General features: G+C 39.9%; 1 protein-coding gene across 7 annotated transcripts in view; it reads left to right on the forward strand.

Annotated features, from left to right (window-relative positions):
- FUT8 (fucosyltransferase 8) overlaps positions 1-19,286 on the forward strand; it is a 429,531-nt gene that overhangs the window by 337,518 nt on the left and 72,727 nt on the right. The gene's annotated exons all lie outside the window — the stretch shown is intronic.

Here is a 19,286-nt window from a genome sequence, read left to right on the forward strand (position 1 = left end):
ATAGTCCTAAGCTTTGGACATTCTTCTTGCTCAGATCTACCTAAGGTTGGTGATTTTTTGTCTTTTGGTTGGGTTTTTCTGGGGAGAGGCGAATGTTTCATTTCGATTTTTGGTCTGAATCTTCTTCCCCTGGAGCAGTTAGGGTGGCTGGACTTGCTGGATTTCTCAGGTCTAAGAAAGGAGATGATATCTTGACATTATGAGTAACATCAGAAATAAAGAAAGAGAGGGGTTGCTATCGTGTACCATGTGAGATACTTGATTATGTTTATTTGGTTTTGCAACCAAAGGTTCTAGTGCCCTGCCCTTGTCCTTGTACAATGGATGAAAAAGGAAATAAAACTAACATTAAGGGAAAGCTTTTAAATATAAAGAGTCCTTCCTATATTCAAAGCATACAAACAATAGGCAGCGCTTCTCAACCTTTTTCTATCTCATGGCACACTTGAATCTATAGTTAAACTTCTGTGTCGTGCTTAAATTATGTTGATCAAAAAAAGAGTAAAAAAAAAAAGAATATACTTACTGTGCTTTGAACTTCTTTTGAAAATAATTTAATTAATAATCTTTAAGAATTTTCACAGCACACCTAAGATCTTCTCTGTGCTGTGGCACACCAGTTGAAAATCACTGCCATAGAGGCTTTGTTTTTTTATTTTTTTATTAAATCATAACTGTATACATTGATATGATCATGGGGTATCATACACTCGCTTCATAAACCATTTGACACATTTTTATCACAGTGGTTAACATAGCCTTTCCGGTGTTATCTCAGTTACTGTGCGAAAACATTTACATTCTACCTTTACCAAGTTTCGCAAATACCCCTGTAACATGCACCACAGGTGTGATCCCACCAATCCCCCTCCCTCTACCCACCCCACCCTTTCCCACTTCCCCCTATTGTTAAGTTGTAGCTGGGTTATAGCTTTCATGTGAGAGTCCCAAATTAGTTTCATAGTAGGGCTGTGTACATTGGGTACTTTTTCTTCCATTCTTGACATACTTTACTAAGAAGAATATGTTCCAGCTCCATCCATGTAAACATGAAAGAGGTAAAGTCTCCATCTTTCTTTAAGGCTGCATAGTATTCCATGGTGTACATATACCACAATTTATTAATCCATTCGTGGATCGATGGGCACTTGGGCTTTTTCCATGACTTAGCTATTATGAATTGGGCTGCAATAAAGATTCTGGTACAAATATCTTTGTTATGTTGTGATTTTTGGTCTTCTGGGTATATGCCCAGCAGAGGAATTACAGGATTGAATGGCAGATCTATTTTTAGATCTCTGAGTGTTCTCCATATATCTTTCCAAAAGGAATGTATTAATTTGCATTCCCACCAGCAGTGCAGAAGTGTTCCCTTTTCTCCGCATCCACGCCAACATCTCTGGTCTTGAGATTTTGTGATATAGGCTAGTCTCATTGGAGTTAGATGATATCTCAAAGTAGTTTTGATTTGCATTTCTCCGATGATTAAAGATGATGAGCATTTTTTGATATGTCTGAAGGCCGTGCGCCTGTCTTCTTCAGAGAAGTTTCTCTTCAAATCCCTTGCCCAGCCTGCGATGGGATCCCTTATTTTTTTCTTGCTGATGCGTTTGAGTTCTCTGTGGATTCTGGTTATTAAACCTTTGTCAGAGATATACCCTGCAAATATCTTCTCCCATTCTGAGGGCTGTCTGCTTGCTCTGCTTAACTGTGTTCTTAGCTGTGCAGAAGCTTTTTAGTTTGATCAAGTCCCAGTAGTGTATTTTTGAAGCTGCTTCAATTGCCCGGGGGGTTCTCCTCATGAAATACTCACCCAGACCAATTTCTTCAAGGGTTTTCCCTGCATTCTCCTCTAGTATTTTTATAGTTTCTTGTCTTAAGTTTAAATCTTTAATCCAATGAGAGTCTATCTTAGTTAATGGTGAAAGGTGTGGGTCCAATTTCAGTCTTCTGCAGGTTGCCAGCCAGTTCACCCAGCACCATTTGTTAAATAGGGAATCTTTTCCCCACTGAATGTTTTTAATTGGCTTGTCAAAAATCAAATAGCGGTAAGTAGCTGGATTCATCTCTTGGTTCTCTATTCTGTTCCAGATATCTACTTCTCTGTTTTTGTGCCAATACCATGCTGTTTTGATCACTATCGATTTGTAGTAAAGTCTGAGGTCTGGTAGTGTGATTCCTCCTGTTTTGTTTTTATTTCTGAGTAATGTCTTGGCTATTCGAGGTTTTTTCTGATTCCATATAAAACGAAGTAATGTTTTTTCAAGATCTTTAAAATATGACAGTGGAGCATTAATAGGGAGTGCGTTGAAATTATATATTGCTTTAGGTAGTATGGACATTTTGATAATGTTGATTCTTCCCAGCCATGAGCATGGTATGTTTTTCCATTTGTTAACATTTTCAGCTATTTCTTTTTCTTTTTTCAGCTTAGTTCTCTTTATAGAGATCTTTCACGTCTTTTGTTAGGTAAATTCCCAAATATTTCATCTTCTTTGGTACTACTGTGAATGGGATAATGTTCTTAACTGCTTTTTCAATTTGACTGTTGTTGGTGTATATAAAGGCTACCGATTTATGAATGTTGATTTTGTAACCTGAGACGCTGCTGTATTCCTTGATCACTTCTAGGAGTTTTGTAGTAGAGTCCCTAGTGTTTTCCAGATACACAATCATATCATCTGCAAAGAGCGAGAGTTTGATCTCTTCTGACCCTATATGGATACCCTTGATCGCCTTTTCTTCCCTAATTGTGGTGGCTAAAACTTCCATTACAATGTTGAAAAGCAATGGAGACAATGGGCAGCCTTGTCTGGTTCCTGATCTGAGTGGAAACGATTCCAATTTAACTCCATTCAATATGATATTGGCTGTGGGTTTGCTGTAGATAGCCTCTATCAGTTTAAGAAAAGTCCCTTTTAGACCAATTTTCTTGAGTGTTCTGATCATGAAGGGATGCTGGATATTATCAAAAGCTTTTTCTGCATCAATTGAGAGAATCATATGGTCTTTGTTTTTTAATTTGTTTATGTGCTGAATTACATTTATAGATTTACGTATATTGAACCAGCCTTGAGACCCTGGGATAAAACCAACTTGGTCATGATGTATAATTTGTTTGATGTGTTGCTGGATTCTGTTTGTTAGGATCTTGTTGAATATTTTTGCATCTATATTCATTAGTGATATTGGTCTATAATTTTCTTTTCTTGTTGGGTCTTTTCCTGGTTTGGGGATCAGGGTGATGTTTGCTTCATAGAACGTGTTGGGTAGTCTTCCTTCTTTTTCTACATTTTGGAACAGGTTGAGTAATATAGGTACTAATTCCTCTTTAAAGGTTTGGTAGAATTCTGACGTGAAACCATCTGGTCCCGGGGTTTTCTTTTTAGGGAGGTTTTTGTATAGTTGATGCTATTTCTGAACTTGATATGGGTCTGTTCAACATTTCTACTTGATTCTGGTTAAGTCTTGGAAGGTGGCGTGCTTCCAAGTATCGGTCTATTTCCTTCAGATTTTCATATTTCTGAGAATAAAGTTTCTTGTAATATTCATTAAGGATTTTTTGGATTTCTGATGAGTCTGTGGTTATTTCGTCTTTGTTGTTTCTGATTGATGATATTAGAGATTTTACTCTTTTTTTCCTGATTAGGTTGGCCAGAGGTTTATCTATTTTATTGACCTTTTCAAAAAAACAGCTTTTTGATTTATTGATCTGTTGTATTATTCTTTTGTTTTCAATTTCATTTAATTCTGCTCTAATTTTGGTTATTTCTTTTCTTCTACTGGGTTTGGGGTTGGAATGTTCTTCCTTTTCCAGTTGCGTGAGATGTCCCATTAAGTTGTTAACTTCCTCTCTTTCCGTTCTCTTGAGGAAGGCTTGCAGTGCTAGAAATTTCCCTCTTAGAACTGCCTTTGCGGTGTCCCAGAGGTTCTGATAGTTTGTGTCTTCATTGTCGTTTTGTTCCAAAAAATTGGCGATTTCTTTCTTAATCTCATCTCTGACCCAGCTATCATTCAGCATAAGGTTATTTAACTTCCATGTTTTTGTATGGGTATGCAGATTCCTGTTGTTACTCAATTCAAGTTTTATTCCATGATGGTCCGAGAAGATGCATGGAATAATTTCTATTCCTTTAAATTTACTGAGGTTAGACTTGTGACCTAAAATGTGGTCAATTTTGGAGTAAGTTCTGTGGGCTGATGAGAAGTATGTGTATTCAGTTTTGTTGGGATGAAGTGTTCTGTAGATGTCTGCTAAATCTAAATATTGGATGGTTAGGTTTAAATCTAAGATTTCTTTGCTCAGCTTCTTTCTGGAGGATCGATCCAACACTGCCAAGGGAGTGTTGAAATCTCCGACGATTATGGAGCTAGAGGAAATCAAGTTACTCATGTGTGTTAGAGTTTCTCTTATAAATTGAGGTGCATTCTGGTTGGGTGCATAGATATTAATAATTGAGATCTCATCATATTGAGTATTACCCTTAACAAATATGAAGTGACCATTCTTGTCCTTCCTTACTTTTGATGGTTTAAAGCGTACTGTATCTGCAAATAAAATTGCAACACCTGCTTTTTTCTGATTACCATTTGCCTGAAATATGGATGACCATCCTTTCATCCTGAGTCTGTATTTGTCTTTTAAGTTGAGATGTGACTCTTGTATGCAACAAATATCTGGCTTGAGTTTTTGTATCCAGTCAGCTAACCTATGCCTCTTTAGAGGACAGTTTAAACCATTCACATTGATGGAGAGTATTGATAAGTCTGGTGGAATTTTGGGTATCGAGTTTTTCAAAGGTCCAGTGGACATTTTTAATCCTTTCGCCAGTGTGGAAGTTGGAGTTTGATCCGAAGTTTCTGAGTGAGTTTACTTTTGTGGTATAGGATTGGGTTGGTCATTGTGGAGGATAGGTGTGAGAATATCCTGAAGAGCTGGTTTACTTATGGCAAATTTTTTCAACATATGAATGTCATTGAAGTATTTAATTTCTCCATCATAGATGAAACTCAGTTTAGCTGGATACAAGATCCTGGGTTGAAAGTTTTTTTGCTTTAGGAGATTAAAAGTTGATGACCAGCCTCTTCTGGCTTGAAAAGTTTCAGAAGAGAGATCTGCAGTTATTCTAATATTCTTACCTTTGTACGTTATAGTTTTCTTTCGCCGGGCTGCTTTGAGAATCTTCTCTTTCATGTTAACTTTAGTGAAACTAATTATGATATGTCTCGGGGATGACTTATTGGGGTTGAATCGTGCTGGGGTTCTGAAGCTGTCTGCTACCTGAATTTCAGATTCTCTAGGCATGTCTGGAAAATTTTCTTTCATAATTTCATGCAGAACGGCCTCTGTGCCCTTGGAGGCCACATCATCGTTCTCAGAAATTCCTATAATCCTTATGTTGCTTTTTTTCGAATTATCTGAGAGTTCTCTGAGTGAGTGATCCGTTTTTGCTCTCCATTTCTCTTCCTCTTTGAGAGATTGGGAGCGTTCGAAGACTTTATCTTCAATGTCAGAAATCCTTTCTTCTCCTTGCTCCATTCTGTTACTGAGGGATTCTACTGTATTTTTCATATCTTTGAGGGCTGTAAGTTCTTGCTTCAGTGTGTCTAAGTCTTTGGTGGTTTTGTCTTTAAATTCGTTAAATTCTTGAGACAATTTTTGAATTTCTCCTCGGATTCCTAATTCCATTTTATTAATCTTGTCTGCCATCCAAATTCTGAATTCGATTTCTGACATCTCAGCCAGTTGTTTATGAATGGGATCTTCAGTCACATCTGCCGTATCTTTTCTTGGGGGGGTTGATCTATTCTGGTTATTCATGTTACCAGAGTTTTTCCGCTGATTCCGCCCCATGGTTATTTTAGTCCCTTTGGTTTTTCCCCTGGGGTTTTATCGAGGGCCCATACAGTGTTGTGGCCTGAGAAACTGGGGCCCTGTCTGGTGTGGTGGAGCAAAGTGGTTCTGTCTTATTTTCAGCTGGTTTCTGTTTGATCCTATTGCAACTTCTACTCTGGCTTGAAGTCTCAGCTGTGTGGAAAAATCAGCAATTAAGTCACCCCGCCTGCCCACCTTTGGCCCCAGTTGGAAAAGGAGAATCAACCTTCCTACAACCATACACCCAGGGCACCGCCTGAAAAGTCCTCAGTCTATTAGCCCAGTTGAAAAGGTCCGAATCTACTGTCTCAATCGGCACTTGTCTCGGATGAGAGAGTTCAAGAGGTCTCTGGGAACTGGATCACAGGGGCCTGGTGACTCCTCTGACACGGCTCACCCCAGTGCAGCGTGGAGTCAGGAGGAGCCACCCAGCAAACAGAGCAGTCTGGGAAGGTTGACGTCTCCTTCCCCACTTTGCCCCTCCGTCAGACCCAGTCACTGGTATCTCTGCAGATGGCTAACCCAGTTGCCTGCAGTGAACAGACACTCCAGGGGTTTGCACCTGCCTGAATCGCAAGGAAGCCTGCCAGGCCCCCGCAGACTGCCGCTATCTAGCAGGAGGAGATGGGGCCTGACATCTATGAGTGTTTGATGCAGGTGATGGGAGGGAGGTGTTCACTCAGGCTTAGCCCCGTCCCTGATGGATGCTGCTAACAGAACAGAGCAGAACAGAACAGACAACTTTGCGGGGTTCTGTCTCTGTTCCTGTCGAAATCGCCTACAGAAGACGAGCTGTTTTGAGTTCAAACGTCTTTGGTGTTGGAGGTTTGAGTCCGATCACCTCTCTGGGTCGGCCCCGCCCTGGAAGCTTCCCGGGTTTGTGAGCAGTGTCAGGAAATCCTCTGCTCACCGGTGGCTCCTCTGGTTGCCTAGGGAGACGGGGGGTGTGGCCTCAGAATATCCAGAAGGGAGCGTTCTGCCGTTAAAGAAAAAACGGCTGTTGATCTACCTCCAGGGAACTGCTGCTCTGGTGTGGGCACTCAGGCGACCCTTTTCTCTTCTGTCTCGTGCCCCAGAGTCAGCACTGAGCGGCCGCAGTTTGTGCTGGGTCCACACCCCTCAAGAGATCCCCCAAGAATCAGAACTCTTGGGGGATAGGCCCCCAGACCCCGAATGGGAGTGGGGGGGCGGAAGCTAGGGTTTCATTCAGTTTTAGGCAACCATACGGCCCGGGGAGGGCTCCTGCACTGCACCGCTGGGAAGTGCCGCCAAGGCTTGATTTCCCCTCAGCAGAGTGCCCTCTCCTCGCTCACGTGTCCCAGAGTCGGCGCTGACCTGACGCAGCTCAGGCACTGTGCACTCCCCTCGAGAGATCACCCAAGGAGCCGAACTCCTGGGGGATAGGCCCTCAGACCCTGAGTGAGAGTAGGGGCTCTCAGCGGGGAAGGTAGAGTCTTATTCAGTCTTGTGCCTGGGGAGGGTTGCTGCACTGCACCGCAGGGAAGTGCCGCGAGGTGTGACTCCCCCTCAGCCCGGTACCCTCTCCTCACTCGCGTGCCTCAGAGTCAATGCTGACCAGTCGCAACTCGGGGACTGTCCACTCCCCTTGAGAAATCACCCAAGGATCCGAACTCTTGGGGGACAGGTCTCCAGACCTCAGTGGGCAGGAGGGGAGCGCCGGGAGGGTTGCCGGCAAAGGATTCCCAAAGTTTTATTCCGTTTTATGCCTGGCAGGAGAACGCCACGGCACCCCAGTAGGGGGGGTAGGTCCAGTTTTTAGAAGGTCTCTCCCATGGAGTGTAGTGGGAGGGCCTTTAATTTCTGCCCGCTTGTTTAATTGTGGGGCTCTTGAGCCGGTCCCATGGGGGAGGGGGACTCCCGTCCACGTGGTGGTGGATTTTGTACCTTTTGTTTGCGTCCTTGTGATCGCAGCTTGCCTCAGCGGTGTTGATGTGCGTTCTTCAACCTTCTCTCTTGGTGAGGCTCAAGTCCACCAGGATACTTACTAAATTCCTGTCCCTTAACTCTCCTTCTGGACGGGAGCCTCTGTTGAAAGCTGGCTTCAGTCCGCCATCTTGTCTCTCTCCTGCCATAGAGGCTTTGAATAATCTCTTTAAGTGGTCACTACTAGAGTTCAATTCTTGAATAAGAGTTACATTTTTCTTTCACACAAGAAGATCACATGCCTTATTATTCTCAAGATTAAAATTTTGTTTAAAAGAGTTGTTTTGCCATTATGTTAGCAAGTACCTCTGGAAATGCAGTCATTAGTTTGCCAGCAAATAAGCAGGATTATAGTTGTTAGTTAAATGCACAGTAAATATTTGAGAAGTTTTAGGCTTCTGTTTCTGGGTAAGATGTAGTGAACACATCATACGCTATTATGCCTGTTAATTACAATAAAAAATCCTATACACAGTGAATTTCCTGTTTTGTGTGTTTACTTATTTGTTTTGCCTCCTATACAGGGTGGACATAAAGTTTGTGAGCAGGTGCATCTTACAAGGGTATATGTGAAACTTAGTAAATGTGGAATGTAAATGTCTTAGCACAATAGCTAAGAAAATGCCAGGAAGGCTATGTTAATCAGTGTGATGAAAATGTGTCAAACAGTCTATGAAACTAGTGTATGGTGCCCCCATGATCACATTAATGTACACAGCTACGATTTAATAAAAAAAAAAAAAAGTTTGTGAGCAATTTACGATGTTAAACTATTTTAAATTGCACACGAACTTTATGTCTACCTTGTATATCCCATTCACAGGTACTGGAAAGGCCTGCAACTAGAAACACCAATGGATGGGGCAATAAAAAAACCCATTTTGATTATATCTGCCCAATTATGGGCAAACATCGTGAAAAAGTTGTCTTCCTGTCCTCCTAAGTGTTGCATCTGTGGAGATTGGGCATACAGCCTGGTTCATCATATCTGCCCTGCAATATTGAAGGCACCCCTTCTCTTCCCATCGAGGCTGCATTTGTATGGAACTGCAATAACAACAAGGTGGCAGCTCTCCCCAGTGACCAAGACTACCGACAAAGCCCTGACCAACATGAAATAATGAAGCAGTTCCCCTTTCCCTCCCTCCTAGAGAATGGAAGAAGGATTATACAGAGGCGGGAGTTATACAAAGAGATTTTTTTTTAATCTGTGTGTTTAAGTCCTGGGCAGACTTCTAAGCATACCAGACACAAAACTGATCATAATCAATACAGAAAAAGATTTGAGAACTGGGCTTTGGTATTACATACCACCCAAGTTTCAGATTGCCCCTTAGGCAATCCAGTAAGGCAGAAGAGAACAACACTAAAAAGATACTAAAAATTAAAGTGACATTTGAACCATAGCTCATGAAAGTTGGCTAGGACGTACATTGTGAATCTGAAAGGTTTGATTGCCTACTAAAATGGAAAATATAGATAGAAAGCATAGTCTCATCATACCAAGAATTAGGAAAAATCTCAATTCAAATGAGAAAAGATAATCAGCAGGGCCGGATGCGGTGGCTCACGCTTATAATCCTAGCACTCTGGCAGGCCAAGGTGGGTGGATTGCTTGAGCTTACAAGTTCAAGACCAGCCTGAGCCAGAGCAAGACCTCCTCTCTAAAAGTAGCTGGGCATACATTAAAAAAAATGGAGACTTTACATCCTTCGTATTAACCTGGATGGAAGTGGAAGACATTATTCTTAGTAAAGCATCACAAGAATGGAGAAGCATGAATCCTATGTACTCAATTTTGATATGAGGACAATTAATGACAATTAAGGCTATGGGGGGGAAGCAGAAAGAGGGACGGAGGGAGGGGGGTGGGGCCTTGGTGTGTGTCACACTTTATGGGGGCAAGACATGATTGCAAGAGGGACTTTACCTAACAATTGCAATCAGTGTAACCTGGCTTATTGTACCCTCAATGAATCCCCAACAATAAAAAAAAAAAAAAAATAGCTGGGCATTGTGGCGGACGCCTATGGTCCCAGGTACTTGGAAGGCTGAGGCAAGAGAATCTCCTGATCCCAAGAGTTTGAAGTTGCTGTGAGCTCTGACGCCACAGCACTCTACCGAAGTGAGACTCTGTCTCAAAATAAATAAATAAAATTAAAAAAAAACTGGGTGGCGCCTGTGGCTCAGTGACTAGTACACCAGCCTCATATACGCATATACCAAGGGTGGCAGGTTTGAACCCAGCCCCGGCCAAACTGCAATAAAAAAATAGCCAGGTGTTGTGGCAGGTGCCTATAGTCCAAGCTACTCGGGAGGCTGAAGCAAGAGAATCGCCTAAGCCCAAGAGCTAGACTCTGTCTCAAAAACAAAACAAAACAAAACAAAACCAAAAAAAAAAAAAACAAGAAAGAAAAGATAATCAGCAGATACTACACAGAGATGACACAGGTGTTGGAATTATCTGACAAGGATTTCAAAGAAGGTCTAACTTTTTAAAAATGCTTCAATAGCAATTATACACTTGAAACAAATGAAAAACTAGAAAACCGAAGGCCCCTCCCAAAGAAAGGGCAATGTAAGGAAGAAGCAGATGAAAGTTTTAGACCTGAAAAGTGTAATAAACTAAGTAAAATAGGCTTAATTCTAGAATAGAGATGACAGAGAAAAGAACTGGCAAATTTAGGTCAATAGAGATTATTTAATCTGAATAACAGAGAGATAAAGACTGAAAACAAAGAGAGTCTCAGAGACCTGGAGCAATAACAGAAACATCTTTATCTTTGTATCATTAGAATCTGGAAGAAGAAAAGTAGGAATGAGAGATACTTGAAGAAATGACTGGAAACTTTCCAAATTTGACTAAACTATATATTCAAGAAGCTGAGCAAACTCCTAACAGGAAAAATTAAAATAAATCCATTCCCACAAACTTTATAAGAAATTTGCTAATAATTAAAAATAAGGATAAAAATCTTGAAAGCAGCCAGGGAAAAGCAATCCATTAGCTAAAGAGGAACAATTTGAACAACTATGGATTTCCTATCAGAAAACATGGAGGTCAGGTGGTACCTGTGGCTCACTCAGTGGGTAGGGTGCCAGCCCCATATACTGAGGGTGGCAGGTTCGAACCCGGCTCTGGGCAAACTGCAACAAAACAATAGCCGGCATTGTGGCAGGTGCCTATAGTCCCAGGTACTCGGAAGGCTGAGGCAGGAGAATCGCCTAAGCCCAGGAGTTGGAGTTTGCTGTGAGCTGTGATGCCACAGCACTCTATCGAGGGCAATAAAGTGAGACTCTGTCTCTAAAAAAAAAAAAAAAAATAAGAAAAGAAAATATGGAGGCCAAGATAAATAGCAAAACATTTTAAAGAGCTGAAAGAAAAGAACTGTTAACTTAGAAATTTTTATCCAGGGAAAGTATAATGATGGGAGATAAAGACATTTGCAGATGAAGGAAAACTAACAATTCATCACCAGTAGATGTGCTTTGAAAAAGGAAGTTCTTTAGGTAGAAAGAAAAGGATGACAGATGAAAAATTGGAACATCAGGATAAAGTACAAATGAAAGAGTAGATATAGGGAACTGACTATACATCTCATGAGTTTTTAATATATTTGGTGAAAGGAAAATTTCTAAGGTAATTTTTAAGAGAACTCTATCATAAAGGTAGTTTTAAGAGAACACTTATAAATGGTGGGGATGTAAATAGAACTAAAAGGTAGTAGGGTTTCTACATTCCACTTGAAATAGTAAAAGGTTGGTATGAGTAGACTGTGATAAGTGTTGTATACATATTATGATTCCTAGAGCAAATATTAAAAATACTCTTACAGTGGTTCTCAACCTGTGGGTCATGACCCACAGGAACTGTATTAAAGGGCCATGGCATTAGGAAGGTTGAGAACCACTGCTCTACAAAGAGTTATTAAAAGCAAATCAAAATTAAATAATAAAAGAAGTTTAAATTATACATAGGAAAGGGGAAACAAAGAAAAAACAGGGAACAAGTAGAAAAACAAATTCAAGTCAATAATTGCATTAAATGTAAATATAAATGATCTGAACATAACAGTTAAAAGAAAAAGGAAAAAAGTACAGGACAAAACATATCAGTTAAAATAGAGAAAAAAATTATATCGGATAGAAATGGGCAGAATAGGTTTTTTTTTTAAATGACTGAACTCTTTCCAAGAAATTCACTTCACATACAAGTGATAAAGGTAGATAAAAGTAAAATATTAGAAAGATATACCATGCAAACAGTAATCAAAAGAAAAGTGGGTGACTATGTTAATCTCCGACAAAATAGACTTCAGGATGGGGAAAACTACCATAAACTACAAAGAGCATAACAATAATAAAATGATCAACTCACCAAGAAGATATAATTCTAAACATGTGTACTTAGCAACAGAGCTTCAAAATACACAAAGCAAAAACTGACAACTGAATGGAAAATAGGTAAATATAGTTGGAGACTTTAACAGCTGTATTTCAGTAATTGATAAAACCACTGGACAGAAAATGAGCAAAGATATAGAAGAACAGTACTATCAACTAATGGGAACTAATCAATAGTTATGGTACACTTCACCAAACAGCAGCAGAATACACATTCTTAACAAGTACACATAGAATATTCACTGAGATATACCATATCCTGGGTAATAAAGCAAACCATAAAAGAACTAAAATTAGGCTGGGTGCATTGGCTCATGTCTATAATCACAGCACTTTGACAGACCACCAGTGGAAGGATCGTTTGAGGCCAGGAGTACTAGACCAGCCTGGGCAATATGGTGAGACCCCCATCTCTACGAAAAAAAAAAAAAATAGCTAAACGTGGTGGTAAGTACCTGTAGTCCTTGGGGGGACTGAGAGAGGGGAGGATCCGAGGGGAGTAGGATCATTTGAACCCAGGAGTTCAAGGTTACAGTAGGCTATGATGCCTCAGCTACAGAGTGTGACCCTATTTCTTTAAAAAAAAAAAAAAGAAAAGAAAGAAAGAAATCACATAAAATGTGTTCTTTGACCATAAAGGAATCAAACTATTATAAAATCAAGACAGATAACAGGAAAATCTCCAAACATTTGGAAATTAACTCATTTCCAAACAGTCCATGGATCAATGAAGAAGGCAGTTCCTGAGTTACAAACATCTGACTATGATTTGTGTTTACAAATGGAGGTTATTACAAGTAATATACCTGTTCTAACTGACATACAATTTCAACTTAAGAACAAATCCACAGAACCGACCTCATTCATAACCCAGGGACTGCCTCTTTATTGAAATGAAACTGGAGTACATCAAAATCTATAGAATATAAACAAAGCGGTGCCTAGAGGGATTTTTTTTTCCAGTGTGAATTTTCCCCAGCTTCAGATGAGAATGCAGCATAGCCAAAGTTTTGGTTATAGTCTTGTGATACCATAAAGCAGAGGGCTCAAATAAGCTATTTCCAGACCCCTGACCTACAGAAACCGAGATTAATAACTATATGTTGTTTTAAGCTGTTAAGTTTGTGCTGATTGATTACACACCAGTAGAAAATAAATACATCTACCAAACATCAAAAAATAACACCAAATTCTACATAATCTCTTACAAATAATAGCTTGTATAATGATTATGGTGGTGGTTGCACGAAGTGATATATATTAGAAAGTCAGTGCATGTCTATAGTTAATAGTATTGTGTAATGTCATTGTCCTGATTTTAATAATATACAGTGGTTAGTAATATGTGCTCATTGGGGAAAGCTTTTTGGAAGGTAATGGTAACTACAGTAACTCTCTTTACTTTTTTTTTTTCTGAGGCAGAGTCTCACTTTGTCCCCTTAGGTAGAGTGCAATGGCATCATAGCTCACAGCAACCTCAAACTCCTGGGCTCAAGCGATTTTCTTGCCTCAGCCTCCCAAGTAGCTGGGATGATAGGCGCCTGCCATAATGCCTAGCTAGTTTTTAGAGACAAGTCTTGCTCTTGCTCAGGCTGGTCTCAAACTGCTGAGCTCAGGCAATCCATCTGCCTCAGCCTTCCAGAGTGCTAGGATTATAGGCATGAGCCACTGCACCCAGACTCTGCACTATTTTTGAATTTACTATGGGTCTTAAATTTTTTCTAAATAATTTGACTGGGGGACTTTGAGAAGAATAGTCTTGAGTTTTTCATTAAAAAAAATGATAACTAGGGGGTGGCACTATGGCTCAGTGAATAGGGTGCCAGCCCCATATACTGAGGGTGGCGGGTTTAAACCTGGCCCTGGCCAAATTGCAACAAAAAAATAGCTGGGCTTTGTGGTGGGCACCTGTAATCCCAGCTACTTGGGAGGCTGAGGCAAGAGAATCACCTAAGCCCAGGAGCTGGAGGTTGCTGTGAGCTGTGATGTTACAACACTCTACCCAGGGTGACAAAGTGAGACTCTATCTCAAAAAAAAAAAAAGATGGCTGGGAGCAGTGGCTCACTAGTACTCTGGAAGACCAAAACAGGTGGATCCCTTGAGATCAGCCTGATCAAGAGTGACACACTGTATCTGCTAAATATAGAAAAATTAGCTGGGTATAGTGGTAAACACCTGTAGTCTACTTGAGAAACTGAGGCAAGAGGATCACTTGAGCCCAGGAGTTTGAGGTTGCTGTGAGCTATGATGATGCCAGGACACTCTAGCCTGGGGCAACAGAGTGAGACTCTGTCTCAAATGACAATGATAACAAGGGCCAACTGTTCATGGGCTTACTTTTACTCTTGTTCTTTCCTCCTTTTACCTTCTTTCTTTTTCCTCCTTCCCCCTTCCCTCTTTCCCTTTCTTCTCTATTCTCTTCCCTACTCCCCTTTTTTTCAGTCTTCCCTCACTCCTCTTTTCCCTTCTCTCTCCTTTTTGTTAAGAGTATTTGCCATGTCATCCTGTATTTTAGTTTTGAGGAAAGAGAGCCTGATGGATCTTATTAAGTAAAATGATGGTGGAGGACCTTTCTGTGATTCATTTCTTAATTTTGTGAGCATGTAATTTTTAATCTCAGCAGGTAAGCTAATCCTGAGACCTGGGAAATCAGGCTTATATAAACTTGTGGAGAAATGGTGAGGTACTTGAGGAAATATATCTTCACTGCATTTCCACAAGATTGGCAGAGTCGGGCTCCTCATTTTTCTTAATTTTTTTCCTCTACCTTTGAGGTAAATTTTGTTTGTATTATATTCTTGAATAAGAGAATTAGACTGGATTTGTCTTCTTCATTCTCTAACTTTCCTTTGTGGCCTTTTTGGTAGCAAGGCCAAAGTGGTTCTGGTGTCCAAGTTGAATCTAAGTTGGCAGTTTTTAAATGTCCTTGCTTAATATGTTAAGAGATGATAATTTCTGGTTTGGGCTTTTGAAAGTGAGAATGCTTTTTAAATTTCTCTTTAATGGGTATTAACTGTGCCCAAGTCTTCACTTTAATTACTACCGTGCAGGACTTCAGTTCTCTTATTTGCTTCATTACCTTTTCTGCTTTGGCTTTGAAAATAATTTCACAGAAATAGACTATTTCCAATATAATGTCTCACCATACTATTAATGAATCCTTTCTTTATTACCAACACCAAGCTAAACAGTGCAAATCTTTTAAACAAACAAAAACTGTTTAGTTTGGTAATTAGAGCAAAGTGCACATCTGTCCTGAGTAACTTGAGTAACCCTCCCCCCCTTTTTATTTTAATATTATTTTTATTTATTTATTTATTTTTAGACAGAGTCTCACTTGGTCACCCATGGTAGAGTGCTGTGGTATCACAGCTCACAGCAACCTCAAACTCTTGGGCTCAAACTCAAGCAATCCTCTTGCCTCAGATTTTCTTTCTCTTTTTTCTTTCTTTCTTCCTTCCTTTCCTTTCCTTTCCTTTCCTTTCTCTTCCTTCCTTTCCTTTTCCTTCCTTCCTTCCCTTCCCTTCCCTTCCCTTCCTTCCCTTTCCCCTTCCTTCCCTTTCCCCCTTCCTTCCCTTTCCCCTTCCTTCCCTTTCCCCTTCCTTCCCTTTCCCCTTCCTTCCCTTTCCCCCTTCCTTCCCTTTCCCCTTCCTTCCCTTTCCCCCTTCCTTCCCTTTCCCCTTCCTTCCCTTTCCCCTTCCTTCCCTTTCCCCCTTCCTTCCCTTTCCCCTTCCTTCCCTTTCCCCCTTCCTTCCCTTTCCCCTTCCTTCCCTTTCCCCTTCCTTCCCTTTCCCCCTTCCTTCCCTTTCCCCTTCCTTCCCTTTCCCCCTTCCTTCCCTTTCCCCTTCCTTCCCTTTCCCCTTCCTTTCCTTTCCCCTTCCTTCCTTCCTTCCTTCCTTCCTTCCTTCCCTCCCTCCCTCCCTCCCTCCCTTTTTTTTGAAACAGAATCTCAAGGTGTTGCCCTGGGTAGAGTGCTGTGGCACCACAGCTCACAGCAGCCTCAAACTCTGGGGCTTAAGCCATTCTCTTGCCTCACCCTCCTAAGTAACTGCAACTACAGGCGCCTGCCACAATGCTCAGCTATTTTGTTGTTGTTGTTGTTGCTGCAGTTGTCATTGTTGTTTTAGCTGGCCCTGGCCAGGTTTGAACCTACCAGCCTTGGTGTATGTGTCTGGTGCCCTACCCACTGAGCTATGGGTGCCGCCCTGCCAAAGATTTTCTATTTCTAGATACGGTGTCTTGCTTTTGCTTAGGCTGGTCTCGAACTCGTGAGCTCAAGCAATCCACCCACCTCAGCCTCCCAAGTGCTGGGCTTACACGTGTGAGCCACCATGCCCTGCCTTTACTGAGCTTTTAAAAATAGAAATAGGAAGTCTATTCTATGGAAGTTATTACTTACAAAGAATCTAGAAGGACCCCCTGTGGTTCTAATTCCTAACCCTTAGTTTCTAAGAATAGCCAGATGTGTATTTTGAGCCTACACTTTTTTTTTGAGACAAGATCTCTCTGTCACGGGGGCCAGAGCACAGTTGTATCATTATAGCTCATTGCAGCCTCAAACTCCTAGGCTCAAATGGTCTTCTTGTCCCAGCTTCCCCAGTAGCTGGGACTACAGGGACAAGCCACCACATCTGGATAATTTTTCTATTTTTTGTTGAGACAGGTTTCCTTCTTGTTCAGGCTGTTGCCTAACTCCTATCCTCAAGCAATCCTTAGTCTCCCAAAGTGCTAGGATTAGAAGTGTGTACCACCAATGGCCTGCTAAACATGTCCTTTTTGCTATATCTTGTGGTGAAGCCATCATGAGGGAATAGATGAGAGATTGGACAATACATTGAGAGACCTGGTTTGCCACCAATTTTTTTTGTGTGTATGTGATTATGGACTTGGCATTCCCTTTCTCTCTGTAGATGTAATTCAGTTAAACTAGTTATTGAGCATTTACTCTGCAAGAGGTGCCTGGAGATCATCATGTATTGACTAAATGTTTTCATTTGCTGATTTACCCTTTTCAGCAATGTTTTTGGTGGTATTAATTCTGGGCAGGTGAGGGAAATTACCTTGTGGCTGGATAATTTGTGCACTAAAGAGGCTATTTGTATGAAGGGAAGAATCTAAATAGAGCAAAATCTGTGATTTAATATATAAGCCACAAAATCAGTGCTATTTTATAAGATGACATAATACACAATTACTATTAATTTACTAAGTATAAATAATGGAAATCCCTGAATCCTAGTAATAATGCCTAATATAATATTGCCTAGCTGATATAATAATGCCTGTCATTCACTAGTTGATTCAAAATTTTTCTTTTTTAGCAAAGTAGGAATTAACACAGAATTTTAATTCAAAATATGTCTAACAGTAACTTTTTATATTTTAACCAAAATATAACCAAAATTAACCAAAATTTTTATATTTTAACCAAAATGCTAAACTATTTCAGCATTATGATGGTGCCCTTAATGAATTAGTAATCATTTCCTTCTAAGAACTGCTGCTTCCTGAGGCATATTGATTCAAATATAGTTCCCAATGTTGATTTAAGGGCAGTGAGAGCATAAACAGCTTTCAGTTCTGTTGATACAGGGTCATTCTTGGATATTAACATTGTCAGAAGAAGTACCTCAGATAGTGGGAAAAAATAATTGACGAAAGAAAAAATGAGATATTTGTACCAGAATGTTTATTGCAGCCCAATTCATAATTGCTAAGTCATGGAAAAAGCCCAAGTGCCCATCGATTCACGAATGGATTAATAAATTGTGGTATATGTACACCATGGAATATTATGCAGCCTTAAAGAAAGATGGAGACTTCACCTCTTTCATGTTTACATGGATGGAGCTGGAACATACTCTTCTTAGTAAAGTATCTCAAGAATGGAAGAAAAAGTATCCAATGTACTCAGCCCTACTGTGAAACTAATTTATGGCTTTCACATGAAAGCTATAACCCAGTTATAACCTAAGAATAGGGGGAAGGGGGGAAGGGAGAAGAGGGAGGGGGGAGGGGGGCGGAGGGAGGGTGATTGGTGGGATTACAACTGCGGTGCATCTTACAAGGGTATATGTGAAACTTAGTAAATGTAGAATATAAATGTCTTAACACATAACTAAGAAAATGCCAGGAAGGCTATGTTAACCATTGTGATGAAAATGTGTCAAATGGTCTATAAAACCAGTGTATGGTGCCCCATGATCGCCTTAATGTACACAGCTATGATTTAATAATAAAAAAAAGAAAAGAAAAAAATGAATTGACTACAGAAAAATCTCATTATATTTTAAATTCTTATTTCTTACGAATTATGATGGCAGCTTTACTAATTAATTATAACTATAAAACTGTTGCATAACATTGTCAGCATATGAGGGCCTATGATTGGGACATCTTACAATACTAAATGCCAAAAAAATACATTTATTACATTTATTTAGTGTGAAATAATGTCTCTTGAGATGACAACGATAAATGAAAAGCATGTCAAATTAATTTTGAGAATACACCACCTCATTTAGCCTCGTAGTATCTCTGAGAAAGAAGAGTGGGTGAGCAAGAAGAGGTTTTGTAGAGACATATTTTTATCTCAATTTTAAGTTAATAAATTAAAGCCAAATCCACAATCAGAGGAGAGCCTTCATTGGAACAAAAAATCATATCTTAAATCTCCATGCAAAGCTTTTATATTAGAGTATGTTATCTCAAGTAATTTTAGCAAATTTACTTTTTATTTCTGAAATATAAATAATTATCATATATATATAGCCTACTGGTGATTCTGACTTTTAAGAATATACAAAAACACCTCATAATTAACTTTTTTCTTCACAAATGTTCTTTACAATATGGATTTCTCATTGAATAATATAAAAAAGTATATTTAGCATTTTATATATATCTTTCAAGGATTATCTTAAATGCACTTTTACTCATAGCTCTTCTACACAAATAACTGCTATATCATATACACAGATAGCTACTGTAGTTATTTGTTCAAGTCATTTCTTTCTTCCTTTTTTTCTTTTTGGAGACAAACGCACTATGTCACTTCGGTAG

The sequence above is a fragment of the Nycticebus coucang genome, chromosome 9, assembly GCF_027406575.1.
Source record: "Nycticebus coucang isolate mNycCou1 chromosome 9, mNycCou1.pri, whole genome shotgun sequence".
NCBI lineage: Eukaryota > Metazoa > Chordata > Mammalia > Primates > Lorisidae > Nycticebus > Nycticebus coucang.